The sequence below is a fragment of the Rutidosis leptorrhynchoides genome, chromosome 1 (genome assembly GCF_046630445.1).
Source record: "Rutidosis leptorrhynchoides isolate AG116_Rl617_1_P2 chromosome 1, CSIRO_AGI_Rlap_v1, whole genome shotgun sequence".
Taxonomy (NCBI): Eukaryota; Viridiplantae; Streptophyta; class Magnoliopsida; order Asterales; family Asteraceae; genus Rutidosis; species Rutidosis leptorrhynchoides.
Window position 1 is genome coordinate 479,140,063 of NC_092333.1, and position 19,725 is coordinate 479,159,787.

Genomic DNA, 19,725 nt, shown 5'->3' on the forward strand with positions numbered 1-19,725 from the left:
AAATAAATAAAGGAAGTTAATTTAAAAATTTAGGATTTTTCCGAAGACTTTTAATTCGCCACTGATTAATAACGGGGTACGATATTATAGCCGTGTTAAACTGTCGGCACAAAATATAGGAAAAGAGGCGTCCAACTTGCATATTACTGTTGCCTTTTACTTTATGAATTATTAGGATTTACATATTATATACACTAGCATATATATGTTTATATATACACACACATGTTTAAGAGATAGATAGATAGATATGTACCTATCGATCATCTCCTTTCTTCTTCTCTGTCTACTTTTAGCCGCCACCACTCCATCACCAAAGACACCATCACCATGAGCTACCACCGTGAACCACCCTAACCCACCTTCGCGTTATATTTTTTTTTTCCTTTCTTCTTTCTCTCTCGACAACCATAAGTAATCATCACACCTCACATGCTTTATTATTAATACCATGTATTCCCTTTCTATTGTGGATCATGATCAACCATCACAGTTAACCATCGAAACCATCCAACACCCTAAGCCGCCACCCACAACCATGAAACACCTTGAACCACCGCCACTCTCACCCTACTCTCTCTCATCTAAATTTGTTCGAAACCCTCACAAACACCACCATTGCAAAACTGTTGCTGCACCTGCATATTTTATGTCACTATAACAGCCAGTCTAGAAACAACGAATTGATGCCATGTTGTGCTACTAAACGATGATGAATTGAAGATATTATTAACGGTGAATTAATGTAATGTTGAAAATGAATAAATGCTGTATGATGATGATTCTGTACGACGTTGATAAAGATGATGATTACATAATTATTTGATAACGTTCACGATGGTGATGTTATGATCATGTCACAATGATGAAGAGATGATGATGTGATGGTAACGATTATGATAATGATGATCGAAAATGATAAAGATGATTAGGAACGTGTGATGTTAGATAATAACCGAAATGATGATGATAGTAAAATTTTTTTTGATACATAAAATAACAAAGTGATGAATAGATTCTGGGTTTGTAAAGAAGAAGAAGAATGAGACAGAATAAGCAGGTTTAATAGATTTAAACGAGAAGATAAAGCAGAAAAGTGGAAGTGGAGAAGTGGTTTCGGCGTGTGGGTGTTTAACCAGGAGATCATGGGTTCGATACTAGACTTAGTCGAATTTATTTTTTTTACAATAAAGACTTGGGCTATAGAACTGCTGATGGGCCGAAGGCTTCTAAATTATGGGTTAGCCGAAAACTGACTTTGTCATTGGGCCGTGTATAATGCTGTTGGGCCTAGTATGATTAAACTATTCAGATTTGAAACAGAAAAGGGTTATAAATAATTAGATTGCGTTCAAATCAGAAAATCAAGGACAGTTGAGTGGTTTGGAAGCGAGATTGTTAAGCGAGAGGTCTTGAGTTCGAGCTTGGGCATGGGCAGCAAAATTTTTTTTTAAAGCTTGTGAGGTAGTTTTACAAATTTTATTATTTTTATTTATATTATTATTATTATTAGGTATTAAGCATTTTTATCGAAAGTATTGTTTTCATTATCATTATTATTGATATTATTATTACAAAGTTTATGAATATTATTATTATCATAGTTATTATTATTATAAGTCTTATTACTAATATTAGTATTAACATGATTTTAAGATTAACATTAGTATTATCATTAACATTAGTATTAGTAACATATTTATAGTTATTATTATCATTAATTACTATGATTAACATAAGTATTACTATCAATAATATCATTACTATTATTAATAAGATTATCATTATTAGTATATAATTATTATTAAAAGTTATTATTTTACAACTATAGTAGTATTGAAAGAATCATTATTATTAAAACTATCATTTTATCTTTATTATTAAAAACATCATTTTTTAGTAAAATTATTATTATTAAAGTTATTATCTTTATTAAAATTATCTTTTTTTTTTAATTTACATTTGTATTATTATTATTATTACCATTATTACTATTATTATTATTACTATCCTTAATCTAATATTATTGTTAAATTAACAAATAAAGGATCTTTATATAAAAATATATTTAATTAAATAATGAAACCTATGAGTTATTAATATAAAAATTATATCACTAATAATAATATACATATATTTTGTTCGTTTACGATTATATGATTTAATAGATATATAAATGATATAGGTTCGTGAATCCAAGGTCAATCCTACACTTGTTCAATGTCGTCATATGTATTTTTACTACAAAATACAGTATGGTGAGTTTCATTTGCTCCCTTTTTAAATGCTTTTGCAATATATATTTTTGAGACTGAGAATACATGCGATGTTTTTATAACTGTTTTATGAAATAGACACAAGTAATTGAAACTACATTATATGGTTGAATTATCGAAATCGAATATGCACCTTTTTATTAAGTCTGGTAATCTAAGAATTAGGGAACAGACACCCTAATTGACGTGAACTCTAAAGATAGATCTATCGGGCCCAACAAGCCCCATCTAAAGTACAGGATGCTTTAGTACTTCGAAATTTATATCATGTCCGAAGGAGGATCCCGGAATGATGGGGATATTCTTATATGCATATTGTTAATGTCGGTTACCATGTGTTCAATCCATATGAATGATATTTTTGTCTCTATGCATGGGACGTATGTTTATGAGAATTGGAAATATGAAATCTTGTGGTCTATTAAATTTATGAAATGATTATTTATGTTAAACTAATGAACTCACCAACCTTTTGGTTGATACTTGAAAGCATGTTTATTCTCAGGTATGAAAGAAATCTTCCGCTGTGCATTTGCTCATTTTAGAGATATTACTTGGGGTCATTCATGACATATTTCAAAATACGTTGCATTCGAGTCGTTGAGATCATCAAGATTATTATTAAATCAGTTATAGTTAGATAAATTATAAAATGGTATGCATGCCGTCAACTTTCGTTGTAATGAAAGATTGTCTTTTCAAAAACGAATGCAATGTTTGTAAAATGTCTCATATATAGGTCAGATACCTCACGATGTAATCAACTGTTGTGAATCGTTTATAATCCATATGGACTTCGTCCGGATGGATTAGGACGGGTCCTTTCAGCGGTGGTGGTGCATGCGTTGAAAATTTGGTGCCATTACTTGTACGGTGTCAAGTGTACGATTTTTTTGGATCACAAGAGCTTAAAACATCTTTTTGATCAACGAGATTTGAATTATCGTCAACGTAGGTAGATGGACGTGGTAAAAGATTACGATTGTGAAATACTTTATCATCCAGGTAAGGGGAACGTGGTCGCGGATGTGTTAAGTCAGAAGAGTCAACATCCGGCGATACGAGTAGGATCGTTACGCATGATTATTACTAACGATTTTCTTGTAAAGCTTGGTGAGATACAAATTGAAGCTTTTGTTAACAACAAACATGAGGAACGGATCGTGGGCTAAATGGAGTTTATTACCTTAGGTCCGCATGGTTTGTTGTGCTGACGAGTGTGGGTGCCTAGAATGGGAGATTTCTGACGAGTGCTACTTGATGAAGCATATAAGTCAAAGTATTTCATTCATCCGGGCGTAACAAAAATGTATCTTGATTTAAAGAAGGAGTATTGGTGGCCGGGCATTTAAGCGTGATGTTGTAAAGTATGTTGAACAATGCGCCACGTGTTTGCAAGTTAAAGCTGAACACCAAAAGCCGTATGGTATGTTACAACCGTTAGAAATTCTGAAATGGAAATGGGAGCACATTACCATGGATTTCATCACAAAGTTACCAAAGATGGCGAGAACCCAATTTGACTCGATTTGGGTAATAGTTGATCGATTGACGAAAAGTGCCTCATTTCTTCCCATTCAGGAAGCGATATCTTCGAACACCTTGGCTAAGTTATTTATCAAGGAGGTGATATCGAGACACGGGGTTCCTATATCTATTATTTCGGATCGACATACTCGTTTCACATCTCGGTTTTGGGAAAAGTTTCATGAAGATATGGTTACACAATTGAAATTAAGCACGGCGTACCATCCTCAAACAGACGGTCAAACCGAACGTATGAATCAAACATTGGAGGATATGTTACGGGCGTGTATTATTGATTTCGGCGGTAGTTAGGATGAGCACTTACCATTAGTGAAATTCTCGTACAATAATAGTTATCATACTAGTATCGGGATGCCACTTTACGAGATGCTTTATGGGCATATGTGTCGAACCCCGATTTGTTGGGGTGAAATGGGTCAAAGAGAAATCGGGAGTACCGATTTGGTTTTAGAGACGAATAGAAAGATTGATATGATTCGGGCTCATTTGAAAAAGGCTCAAGATAGACAAAAATCTTATGCCGATAAACGTAGACGACCGATTGAGTTCCAAGAGGGCGACATGGTGATGCTCAAAGTTTCGCCATGGAAAGGTGATATTCTGTTTCGAAAACGGGCCATTTAAAATTTTAGCTCGTGTTGGTTAAGTTGCGTATCGTTTGGAATTACCCGAAGAGCTTGCGGGGATCCATAATTCATTTCATATTTCCCATCTATGTAAGTGTCTTGCGGATGATTCTTCATGGGTGCCATTAGACGAGATTGAGCTAAACAATAAATTAGAGTATGTTGAGGAGCCGATTGCTATACTCGATGAGAAGGTCAAAAGGCTGAGAAATAAAGAGGTGAGAACTTTTAAAGTTCAATGGCGTCGTATTAAAGGTTTCGAGTTTACTTGGGAGCCCAAAGAGTTTGTCTTAGTTTATCTTCCCGCTTGTCATGCGGCTTGGATCACGAGGACGCGCTCCAATTCAAGTGGGGGAGAGTTGTAAGACTCGAATATTTTATTGTACAGACGTGTAAATAGGATACTTGAAGTATGGGATGCACTGTGTAATTAAACAGAGGTCAGATTCTGCCCAGACCCTTGTGTGCACTGCACAAGGGTATGTGTGCGCGCCGCGCACTGCTGCTATTGGCAGATTCCTGCTTTTTAAATTAAAGTTTAATGAAGGGTATTTGTAGTGACCCGAACTTTTCCATGTTTATATATATTAAATGAAATTTTTATTTACATGATTAAGTGTTTCCAACAAGTTAAGCAATCAAACTTGTTAAGACTTGATTAATTGAAATAGGTTTAATATAGACAATTGACCACCCAAGTTGACCGGTGATTCACGAACGTTAAAACTTGTAAAAACTATATGATATATATATATATATATATATATATATATATATATATATATATATATATATATATATATATATATATATATATATATATATGATTATATATATATTTAACATGATATTATGATAAGTAAGTATCTCATTAGGTATTTTAACAATGAGTTATATATATAAAATTGAGTTTATTGAATTAAGAAACTCGAAATGATATATATAACGATTATCGTTATAACAACGTCTTACTAAATACATATGAATCATATTAAGATATTGATACACTATGTTAAATCATGATAAATGATAAGTAAACATGTCATTAAGTGTATTAACAATGAACTACATATGTAAAAACAAGACTACTAGCTTAATGATTTCGAAACGAGACATATATGTAACGATTATCGTTGTAACAACATTTAACTGTATATATATCATACTAAGATATATTAATATATCATAATATCATGATAATGTAATAATTTAACATCTCATTAGATATAATAAACATTGGGTTAACAACATTTAACATGATCTTTAACTTAAAGGTTTCAAATCAACATTTACATGTAACGACTAACGATGACTTAACGACTCAGTTAAAATGTATATACATGTAGTGTTTTAATATGTATTCATACACTTATGAAAGACTTCACTTATCAAAATACTTCTACTTAACAAATATGCTTACAATTACATCCTCGTTCAGTTTCATCAACAATTCTACTCGTATACACCCGTATTCGTACTCGTACAATACACAGCTTTTAGATGTATGTACTATTGGTATATACACTCCAATGATCAGCTCTTAGCAGCCCATGTGAGTCACCTAACACATCCTTTATATCTAATCCATATACTAATGACCAAAAACACCTACAAACACTTTCATTCAGGTTCTAAGTGTTCTTCATAAATTCTATAAGTTCTAGTTTCATAAAATCAAGAATACTTCCAAGTTTGCTAGCTTACTTCCAATCTTGTAAAGTGATCATCCAACCTCAAGAAATCTTTCTTATTTATAGTAAGATATCTTTCTAATACAAGGTAATACTCATATTCAAATTTTGATTCAATTTCTATAACTATAACAATCTTATTTCGAGTGGAAATCTTACTTGAACTTGTTTTCGTGTCATGATACTGCTTCAAGAACTTTCAAGCCATCCAAGGATCCTTTGTAGCTAGATCTATTTTTCTCATTTCTAGTAGGTTTATCCACAAAACCTGAGGTAGTAATGATGTTCATAACATCATTCGATTCATATATATAAAACTACCTTATTCGAAGGTTTAAACTTGAAATCACTAGAACATAGTTTAGTTAATTCTAAACTTGTTCGCAAACAAAAGTTAATCCTTCTAACTTGACTTTTAAAATCAACTAAACACATGTTCTATATCTATATGATATGCTAACTTAATGATTTAAAACCCGGAAACACGAAAAACACCGTAAAACCGGACATACGCCGTCGTAGTAACACAGCGGGCTGTTTTGGGGTTGATAATTAAAAACTATGATAAACTTTGATTTAAAGGTTGTTCTTCTGGGAAAATAATTTTTCTTATGAACATGAAACTATATCCAAAAATCATGGTTAAACTCAAAGTGGAAGTATGTTTTTCAAAATGGTCATCAAGACGTCGTTCTTTCGACTGAAATGACTACCTCTTACAAAAATGACTTGTAACTTATATTTCTGACTATAAACCTATACTTTTTCTGTTTAGATTCATAAAATAGAGTTCAATATGAAACCATAGCAATTTGATTCACTCAAAACGGATTTAAAACGAAGAAGTTATGGGTAAAACAAGATTGGATATTTTTTTATTGTTGTAGCTACGGGAAATATTGTAACAATTCTATACAAATCATATCCTAGCTAACTTATATTGTATTATACATGTATTCTAATATATTATGTAATCTTGGAATACCATAGACACGTATGCAAATGTTTTGACATATCATATCGACCCATCTATATATATTATTTGGACAACCATAGACACTCTATATGCAGTAATGTTGGAGTTAGCTATACAGGGTTGAGGTTGATTCCAAAAATATATATACTTTGAGTTGTGATCTAGCCTGAGACGTGTATACACTGGGTCGTGGATTGATTCAAGATAATATATATCAATTTATTTCTGTACATTTAACTATGGACAACTAGTTGTAGGTTACTAACGAGGACAGCTGACTTAATAAACTTAAAACATCAAAATGTATTAAAAGTGTTGTAAATATATTTTGAACATACTTTGATATATATGTACATATTTGTTATAGGTTCGTGAATCAACCAGTGGCCAAGTTTTACTTCCCGACGAAGTAAAAATCTGTGAAAGTGAGTTATAGTCCCACTTTTAAAATCTAATATTTTGGGATGAGAATACATGCAGTTTTATAAATGTTTTACGAAATAGACACAAGTAAATGAAACTACATTATATGGGTGAATGATCGAAGCCGAATATGCCCCTTTTGCTTGGTAACCCAAGAATTAGTAAACCGATCTACTAATTGACGCGAATCCTAAAGATAGATCTATTGGGCCTAACGAACCCCATCCAAAGTACCGGATGATTTAGTACTTCGAATTCATTTTTATCATGTCCGAAGGATTTCTCAGAATGATAGGGGATATTCTTATATGCATCTTGTTAATGTCGGTTACTAGGTGTTCACCATATGAATGATTTTTATCTCTATGTATGGGATGTATATTGAAATATGAAATCTTGTGGTCTATTATTATGATTTGATAATATATAGGTTAAACCTATAACTCACCAACATTTTTGTTGACGTTTTAAGCATGTTTATTCTCAGGTGATTATTAAGAGCTTCCGCTGTTGCATACTAAAATAAGGACAAGAATTGGAGTCCATGCTTGTATGATATTATGTAAAAACTGCATTCAAGAAACTTATTTTTGATGTAATATATTCTTATTGTAAACCATTATGTAATGGTCGTGTGTAAACGGTATATTTTAGATTATCATTATTTGATAATCTACGTAATACTTTTTAAACCTTTATAGATAAAATAAAGGTTATGATTGTTTTAAAAATGAATGCAGTCTTTGAAAAACGTCTCATATAGAGGTCAAAACCTCGCGACGAAATCAATTAATATGGAACGTTTATAATCAATATGAACGGGACATTTCAGTTGGTATCTGAGCGTTGGTCTTAGAGAACCAGAAATTTGCATTAGTGTGTCTTATCGAGTTTGTTAGGATACATTAGTGAGTCTGGACTTCGACCGTGTTTTCTTTAAAAACGATTGCTTAACACTTTTGTTGGAAACTATATATTATTAACATGTAAATATTATGTGATATATTAACCTCTTAATGTGTTTGATATTGTGTGATAATGTCTAAAACTAGTACAAATTCCATCGACTCACCTAATAATAATGAAGAGTCGAATATACTTTGGGAAGATTCACAAATTCCCGAAGAGGAACCGGAAGAAGAGGAACCGGAAGAGGAGGAACCAGAAGAGGAGGAACCGGAAGAGGAGGAACCGGAAGAAGAAGAGGTTTCGGAGGAAGAAATATTGATACCTATAGTAAATCGATTAAATAAAAGAAAATCCTCAACCAACGGACCAATGTTAATAATGGTCAATGGTGTTTCCACTGAGGAAGCAAAATATTGGGAAGATTACTAATTTTTTGATGAATCGGATCCCGATGAGGATTCCGATGATGTTATAGAAATTACCTCGACCCAATTTAATAAAGAGAAAGAAAATAATAAGGGAAAAGGTATAAAAATAGAGAAACCCGATTCCAACCCCGATGAACTTTATATGTATCGGCAACATCCGTATTTCCTAAAATGTAACAATGACCCGGGAACCTCTAAACCACCAGGTTTTTCTTAACCATTGTGGAAAACGACGGCTCGTATTAGAGGAACACCATATATTCCTAGAAAATTAGGAAAACGAACCAAGTCCGAAGAAGAAGAAACCAGTGATTCAGATTAGAGGGTTGTAATCATGTTTTATATTATATGTATTGTAGTGTGCTTGTACTTTTATGTTCTATGTAAAAATTACTTGTATTGTTTATTAATTATATTTTACGAATCTAATCCTTGTCTATTTTACAGTATAAAAACAAAATGGACGTTAATGGTAGACAACCGAATATTTTAGAAGATCTACCAGAGGATATGATTGAGGAAATCTTGTCTAGAGTCGTTCAGAATTCATCAGCACAATTAATTATGGCAAAATTAACTTTTCAAACATTTGAAAGACTTTCCAGAAATGCCTTAGTTTATAAAAGACTTTCCTTTGATAGGTGGGGTATATCACATTGGGGAGACCGTAAGTTACGCCGTGTTTTTTTTAAAGCGTTAAATGCGGGGAACCCAAATGAAATTTTACGCTACGGGTTAAGAACCTATTTTGACTCAACATATCCCAACATAGGATTTCGTGAATTAGAAAGAGCTTCTAACATGCAACATAAAGAAGAATGTTATGCTTACGGGTTAGTGATGTTCGCTTCTTACCAAAGTGAGAAAAAGAACATCGGATTGCAACTTTTAATAAAACCTTCCCACAAGTGACGGATTCAGTAGTTGGGGTGAGAAACAAGGTTTTTAGATTATTACGGGGCTGTTGGACATTACGAAACCCTCGTTCTTTTGACGACATTACAACATGATGCCTAGACAATGGTCATAATGGTTATTTTCCACAAGACCAAGGATGGGAAGTCGTCTTAGTAAAACCAGAATGCATGACTTGTTTCTGGACTTATGAACTACGTGTCTTTATTTCCTTTGCTAAACAACTTGCGTATTAACTAGGTTTATCTTCAAAAACTGTCCTGTATCAAAGTGTACTATATTTCATGTTATATGTAATATAGCGAAGTTGTAAGTTTGAAGAATATTTGTATGTGATATATTATTATAATCAGATTTTCATATGGAATTGTAGTAGTTGAATTGTATATTAGCTACTAAGTATGAACTTAACGGGTAGGTAGTACCCGAATTTAAACTTATGAAATGCTAATATGAAGAAAAAGCTTTTATAAATGAGTTCATATTATGCTACGAAATACTATTGACTACTCTTAATATTCAGTATGATTAACTCGATTCAGTTGGCTATTTTGAAGGAAATGGCACCGACTACTCGACACACCATGAATATGAGCGAAGAGGAATTTCGTACCTTTCTTGCTGCAAACATAGCCACAGTACAGGCTGCGCTACATACCAATAATAACTCTGAATCTAGCAATGCAGCTAACGGCACAAGAAATCGTGTAGGATGCTCCTACAAAGAATTCATTGCCTGCAAACCTTTGAAATTTGATGGAACCGAAGGACCAATTGGATTGAAACGGTGGACCGAGAAAGTCGAATCAGTGTTTGCCATAAGTAAGTGTACTGAAGAGGACAAAGTTAAGTATGCTACGCATACCTTCACAGGTACTGCGTTAACATGGTGGAACACCTATCTTGAACAGGTAGGACAAAATGCTGCTTACGCACTACCGTGGTCGGCATTCAAGCAATTGATGAACGAGTAGTACCGTCCTAGAAACGAAGTCAATAAACTCAAGGCAGAACTTAGAGAGTTACGAACACAAGGGTTCGATGTTACCACATATGAACGACGATTCACAGAGTTGTGCCTATTGTGTCAGGGAGCATTCGAAGATGAAGAAGAGAAGATCGACGCATTTGTAAAAGGGTTACCAGTAAGGATTCAAGAAGATGTGAGTTCACACGAGCCCGCTTCTATACAGAAGGCAATTCGAATGGCTCATAAACTCATAAATCAGATTGAGGGAAGAATTAAAGAGCATGCGGCCGAAGAAGCCAACATGAAACAACTCAAAAGGAAGTGGGAGGAAAACGGTGACAAGAGTCACTAGTATAACAACAACAATAATTACAACCACAACCGCAACAACTATCCCAACAACTGCAACAACAATCGCAACAATAACCGCAATCCTAACAATAAATACAACAAATATCCCAATAACAACAACAACAACTACAACAACCGTTTCAACAACAATAACAACCCCAACAACAACCTCAATAACAACAACGGTAACAAAAACAAAAAACAACCATGTCATAGGTGTGAAGAAAATCATCAAGGGTTTTGCACGACATTTTGTAACAGGTGTAAAAGAAATGGTCATAGCGCGACAAAGTGTGAGGTCTACGGACCAAAGTTTAACAGAACTAAAGGAACAAGTCATCCTGGAACAAGTAATGCCGAAACGAATAGTGTCGGAGCAAGTAATACCAACGATGTTTGTTATAAATGTGGAAAACCGGGCCACATTATTAGAAATTGCCCGGATCAGGGGAATACTAATGGGCAGTGCCGTGGAAGAGTTTTCAATATTAATGCGGCAGAAGCACAGGAAGACCCGGAGCTTGGTACGGGTACATTTCTTATTGACAATAAATCTGCTTATGTTTTATTTGATTCGGGTGCGGATAGAAGCTATATGAGTAGAGAATTTTGTGCTAAATTAAGTTGCCCATTGACGCCTTTGGATAATAAATTTTTACTCGAATTAGAAAATGGTAAATTAATTTCAGCAGATAATATATGTCGGGATAGAGAAATTAAACTGGATGATGAAACGTTTAAGATTGATTTAATACCAGTTGAGTTAGGGAGTTTTGATGTAATAATTGGCATGGACTGGTTGAAGAAGGTAAGAGCAGAGGTCGTTTGTTACAAAAATGCGATTCACATTATGCGTGAAAAGGGAAAACCTTTAATGGTGTACGAAAAAAAAGAACAACGCGAAATTAAGTCTTATTAGTAGTTTGAAGGCGCAAAAACTAATAAGAAAAGGTTGTTATGTCATTCTAGCACACATCAAGGAAGTTAAACCTGAAGAAAAGAACATCACTGATGTTCCCGTCGCAAAAGAATTTCCCGATGTATTTCCAAAAGAATTATCGGGATTACCCCCACATCGATCCGTTGAATTTCAAATAGACCTTGTACTAGGAGCTGCACCAATAGCTCGTGCTCTATGCAGACTCGCACCCAGCAAAATGAAAGAATTACAAAGTCAATTACATGAACTTTTAGAGCGTGGTTTCATTCGACCAAGCACATCACCATGGGGAGCTCCTGTTTTTGTTTGTCAAGAAGAAAGATGGTACATTCAGGTTGTGTATCGACTGACCAGAGTTGAACAAACTTACCATCAAGAACCGCTACCCACTACCGAGAATCGACGACTTATTTGATCAACTACAAGGCTTGTCTGTTTATTCGAAGATCGATTTACATTCTGGATATCATCAAATGCGGGTGAAGGAGGATGATATTCCAAAGACTTCTTTTAGGACGCGTTACGGTCATTACGAGTTTATGGTTATGCCGTTTGGATTGACTAACGCACCAGCTGTGTTCATCGACCTCATGAACCGAGTGTGTGGGCCATATCTTGACAAGTTTGTCATTGTTTTCATCGATGACATACTTATTTACTCGAAGAATGATCAAGAGCACGAAGAACATTTGAGAAAAGTGCTAGAGTTGCTGAGAAAAGAAAACCTGTACGCTAAGTTTTCAAAGTGTGCATTTTGGTTGGAAGAAGTTCAATTCCTCGGTCATATAGTGAACAAAGAAGGTATTCAGGTGGATCCAGCAAAGATTGAAACCGTTAAAAAGTGGGAAACCCCGAAAACTCCGAAACACATACGCCAATTTTTAGGGCTAGCTGGTTATTACAGGAGATTCATCCAAGATTTTTCTAAAATAGCAAAACCCTTGACTGCATTAACGCATAAAGGGAGGAAATTTGAATGGAAGGATGAACAAGAAAAAGCGTTTCAATTGTTGAAGAAAAAGTTAACTACGGTACCTATATTGTCATTACCTGAAGGGAATGATGATTTTGTGATATATTGTGACGCCTCAAAGCAAGGTCTCGGTTGTGTATTAATGCAACGAATGAAAGTAATTGCTTATGCGTCTAGACAATTGAAGATTCATGAGCAGAATTATACGACGCATGATTTGGAATTAGGCGCGGTTGTTTTTGCATTAAAGACATGGAGGCACTACTTATATGGGGTCAAAAGTATTATATATACCGACCACAAAAGTCTTCAACACATATTTAATCAGAAACAACTGAACATGAGGCAGTGCAGATGGATTGAATTGTTGAATGATTACGACTTTGAGATTCGTTACCACCCAGGAAAGGTAAATGTGGTAGCCGATGCCTTGATCAGAAAGGACAGAGAACTCATTCGTGTAAAATCTATGAATATAATGATTCACACTAACCTTACTACTCAAATAAAGGAGGCGCAACAAGGAGTTTTAAAAGAGGGAAACTTAAAGGATGAAATACCCAAAGGATCGGAGAAGCATCTTAATATTCGGGAAGACGAAACCGGTATAGGGCTGAAAGAATTTGGGTACCAAAATTTCGAGATATGAGAGAAATGGTACTTAGAGAAGCTCATAAAACCAGATACTCAATACATCCAGGAACGGGGAAGATGTACAAGGATCTCAAGAAACATTTTTGGTGGCCAGGTATGAAAGCCGATATTTGCTAAATACGTAGGGGAATATTTGACGTGTTCTAAGGTCAAAGCGGAGCATCAAAAACCATCAGGTCTACTTCAACAAACCGAAATCCCGGAATGGAAATGGGAAAACATTACCATGGATTTCATCACTAAATTGCCAAGGACTGCAAGTGGTTTTGATACTATTTGGGTAATAGTTGATCATCTCACCAAATCAGCACACTTCCTGCCAATAAGAGAAGATGACAAGATGGAGAAGTTAGCACAACTGTGTTTGAAGGAAGTCATCTCCAGACATGGAATACCAATCTCTATTATCTCTGATAGGGATGGCAGATTTATTTCAAGATTCTGGCAGACATTACAGCAAGCATTAGGAACTCGTCTAGACATGAGTATTACCTATCATCCACAAACTGATGGGCAAAGCGAAAGGACGATACAAACACTTGAAGACATGCTACGAGCATGTGTTATTGATTTCGGAAACAGTTGGGATCAACATCTACTGTTAGCAGAATTTTCCTACAACAACAGCTACCATTTAAGCATTGAGATGGCGCCGTTTGAAGCACTTTATGGTAGAAAGTGCAGGTCTCTGATTTGTTGGAGTGAAGTGGGGGATGGACATATTACGGGTCCGGAGATAATACAAGAAACTACCGAGAAGATCATCCAAATTCAACAATGGTTGAAAACCGCCCAAAGTCGACAAAAGAGCTACGCCGACATTAAAAGAAAAGATATAGAATATGAAATTGGAGAGATGGTCATGCTTAAGGTTGCACCTTGGAAAGGCGTTGTTCGATTTGGTAAACGAGGGAAATTAAATCCAAGGTATATAGGACCATTCAAGATTATTGATCGTGTCGGACCAGTAGCTTACCGACTTGAATTATCACAACAACTCACGGCTGTACATAACACTTTCCACGTCTCAAATTTGAAGAAATTTTTTGCTAAATAATATCTCACTATTCTGTTACACGAAATCCAAATCAACGAAAAACTTCAATTCGTCGAAGAACCCGTAGAAATAATGGATCGTGAGGTTAAAAGACTTAAGCAAAACAAGATACCAATTGTTAAAGTTCGATGGAATGCTCGTAGATGACCCGAGTTCACCTGGGAACGAGAAGATCAGATGAAGAAGAAATACCCGAACTTATTTCCAGAAGATACGTCAACACCTCCAACTACTTAAAATTTCGAGACGAAATTTATTTAACGGGTAGGTACTGTAGTGACCCAAAGTTTTCCATGTTTATATATATTAATTGATATTGTTATTTACATGATTAAGTGTTTCCAACATGTTAAGCAATCAAACTTGTTAAGACTTGATTAATTGAAATAGGTTTCATATATACAATTGACCACCCAAGTTGACCGGTGATTCATGAACATTAAAACTTGTAAAAACTATATGATGACATATATATGATTATATATATAGTTAACATGATATTATGATAAGTAAGTATCTCATTAGGTATTTTAACAATGAGTTATATACATAAAATTGAGTTTATTGAATTAAGAAACTCGAAACGATATATATAACGATTATCGTTATAACAACGTCTTACTAAATACATATGAATCATATTAAGATATTGATTCGCTATGTTTAATCATGATATATGATAAGTAAACATGTCATTAAGTGTATTAACAATGAACTACATATGTAAAAAACAAGACTACTAACTTAATGATTTCGAAACGAGACATATATGTAACGATTGTCGTTGTAACAACATTTAACTGTATATATATCATACTAAGATATATTAATATATCAAAATATCATGATAATGTAATAATTTAACATCTCATTAGATATAATAAGCATTGGGTTAACAACATTTAACATGATCGTTAACTTAAAGGTTTCAAAACAACATTTACATGTAACGACTAACGATGACTTAACGACTCAGTTAAAATGTATATACATGTAGTGTTTTAATATGTATTCATACACTTATGAAAGACTTCAAGACACTTATCAAAATACTTCTACTTAACAAAAATGCTTACAATTACATCCTCGTTCAGTTTCATCAACAATTCTACTCGTATGCACCCGTATTCGTACTCGTACAATACACAACTTTTAGATGTATGTACTATTGGTATATACACTCCAATTATCAGCTCTTAGCAGCCCATATGAGTCACCTAACACATGTGGGAACCATCATTTGGCAACTAGCATGAAATAACTCATAAAATTACAAAAAAATTAGTAATCATTCATGACTTATTTACATGTAAACAAAAGTACACATCCTTTATATCTAATCCATATACCAATGACCAAAAACACCTACAAACACTTTCATTCTTCAATTTTCTTCATCTAATTGATCTCTCTCAAGTTCTATCTTCAAGTTCTAAGTGTTCTTCATAAATTCTATAAGTTCTAGTTTCATAAAATCAAGAATACTTCCAAGTTTGCTAGCTTACTTCCAATCTTGTAAAGTGATCATCCAACCTCAAGAAATCTTTCTTATTTACAGTAAGATATCTTTCTAATACAAGGTAATACTCATATTCAAACTTTGATTCAATTTCTATAACTATAACAATCTTATTTCGAGTGGAAATCTTACTTGAACTTGTTTTCATGTCATGATTCTGCTTCAAGAACTTTCAAGCCATCCAAGGATCCTTTGAAGCTAGATCTATTTTTCTCATTTCTAGTAGGTTTATCCACAAAAATTGAGGTAGTAATGATGTTAATAACATCATTCGATTCATATATATAAAACTACCTTATTCGAAGGTTTAAACTTGAAATCACTCGAACATAGTTTAGTTAATTCTAAACTTGTTCGCAAACAAAAGTTAATCCTTCTAACTTGACTTTTAAAATCAACTAAACACATGTTCTATATCTATATGATATGCTAACTTAATGATTTAAAACCTAGAAACACGAAAAACACCGTAAAATCGGACATACGCCGTCGTAGTAACACCGCGGGCTGTTTTGGGTTTGATAATTAAAAACTATGATAAACTTTGATTTAAAGGTTGTTCTTCTGGGAAAATGATTTTTCTTATGAACATGAAACTATATCCAAAAATCATGATTAAACTCAAAGTGGAAGTATGTTTTTCAAAATGGTCATCAAGACGTCGTTCTTTCGACTGAAATGACTACCTCTTACAAAAACGACTTGTAACTTATATTTCTGACTATAAACCTATACTTTTTCTGTTTAGATTCATAAAATAGAGTTCAATATGAAACCATAGCAATTTGATTCACTCAAAACGGATTTAAAACGAAGAAGTTATGGGTAAAACAAGATTGGATATTTTTTTATTGTTGTAGCTACGGGAAATATTGTAACAATTCTATACAAATCATATCCTAGCTAACTTATATTGTATTATACATGTATTCTAATATATTATGTAATCTTGGGATACCATAGACAAGTATGCAAATGTTTTGACATATCATATCGACCCATATATTTATATTATTTGGAACAACCATAGACACTCTATATGCAGTAATGTTGGAGTTAGCTATACAGGGTTGAGGTTGATTCCAAAAATATATATACTTTGAGTTGTGATCTAGCCTGAGACGTGTATACACTGGGTCGTGGATTGATTTAAGATAATATATATCAATTTATTTCTGTACATTTAATTATGGACAACTAGTTGTAGGTTACTAACGGGAACAGCTGACTTAATAAACTTAAAACATCAAAATGTATTAAAAGTGTTGTAAATATATTTTGAACATACTTTCATATATATGTACATATTTGTTATCGGTTCGTGAATCGACCAGTGGCCAAGTCTTACTTCCCGACGAAGTAAAAATCTGTGAAAGTGAGTTATAGTCCCACTTTTAAAATCTAATATTTTGGGATGAGAATACATGCAATTTTATAAATGTTTTACGAAATAGACACAAGTAAATGAAACTACATTATATGGGTGAATGATCGAAGCTGAATATGCCCCTTTTGCTTGGTAACCCAAGAATTAGTAAACCGATCTACTAATTGACGTGAATCCTAAAGATAGATCTATTGGGCCTAACGAACCCCATCCAAAGTACCGAATGCTTTAGTACTTCGAATTCATTTTTATCATGTCTGAAGGATTTCCTGGAATGATAGGGGATATTCTTATATACATCTTCTTAATGTCGGTTACCAGGTGTTCACCATATGAATGATTTTTATCTCTATGTATGGGATGTATATTGAAATATGAAATCTTGTGGTCTATTATTATGATTTGATAATATATAGGTTAAACCTATAACTCACCAACATTTTTGTTGACGTTTTAAGCATGTTTATTCTCAGGTGATTATTAAGAGCTTCCGCTGTTGCATACTAAAACAAGGACAAGAATTGGAGTCCATACTTGTATGATATTATGTAAAAACTGCATTCAAGAAACTTATTTTTGATGTAATATATTCTTATTGTAAACCATTATGTAATGGTCGTGTGTAAACGGTATATTTTAGATTATCATTATTTGATAATCTACGTAATGCTTTTTAAACCTTTATAGATAAAATAAAGGTTATGGTTGTTTTAAAAATGAATGCAGTCTTTGAAAAATGTCTCATATAGAGGTCAAAACCTCACGACGAAATCAATTAATATGGAACGTTTATAATCAATATGAACGGGACATTTCAGTATTCTTGTCTTTTTATATGGGGACGAGTTAGGGCATTAGAGGCCAGATTGGATGGTGGTTGAAACACTCTTAACTTTATCACCAACCACATCATCTCTTCCAAATTCAATTTCTAGAGTGAGAAACCCTTTGAGAGAGAGAAAGCTCAAATCAAGGAGGAAGAAGTTGATTTTGGGCCAAATCGCGTGTGTTAAAGTTGTTCATCTAATCACTATCTACGTTGTGATTGTGGTGGTAATCTCTAACTTTGATTTCCTTATTTTAATTTATTTAAGGGTTAGCGTTTAGGTTAGTGATGAAAATAAAACCCATATTTGGTGATTTTGGGTGTTCTTGGGTAAGATCGGGTCATGAGGACCCAAAGATGACTAATCTAGGGTTTTAGAAATATTAAATGGACTTATGAGTCATAATTGGTTAGTTAATTACTAGAACACCTAGTTATCAAGCAAATGGGTGTTAATGGGGTTAGTGGATGACCCGAAATGGGTGTGTGACTTTAAAATGGTTAAATGGGTAATAATTGACCTAGTTGGGAAAGATGAGTATGAAATACCCTAATTGTGTATTAGTTAGTGTTGTTGGACCTTAGTCACTAGCTTTTAGTGATATGTGAAGGTCTTGAGCTTAAATGGACGGTTTTGGTGAAAAAGGGGCATTTAATGCATTTAAGTCATTAAATGCACATGAGTGAATGGTTGGTGTTTAGTCCAACTAGTTTGTGTGTTGATTGAGTACTTATTATATTAGTTACTTTGCCTTGAAGCTTGCGGAAGTATAAAACATTCACCGAAGGCGTTAAGGTGAGTGGAATAATTATGCATGTATGTATATAGTGTATTTATTTGTATGCTATGGCATGAACCACGGAGCCAGTAGTGCCATAGTATGTGCGAGTGTGCTATGATGTAAACCACAGAGTCGGTAGCATCATGGTACGTGTGTTGTAATGTGAACCACGGAGCCGGTAGTTTAAGACCCGTCCTAATCCATCTGGACGAATACAATACATTACATTTGGTTACATTCATTTTTAAAAGACAAATTTTCATTGCATCGAAAGTTGACGGCATGTATACCATTTCATAATATATCTAACTATAATTGACTTAATAATAATCTTGATGAACTCAACGACTCGAATGCAACGTCTTTTGAAATATGTCATGAATGACTCCAAGTAATATCTCTAAAATGAGCAAATGCACAGCGGAAGATTTCTTTCATACCTGAGAATAAACATACTTAAAAGTGTCAACCAAA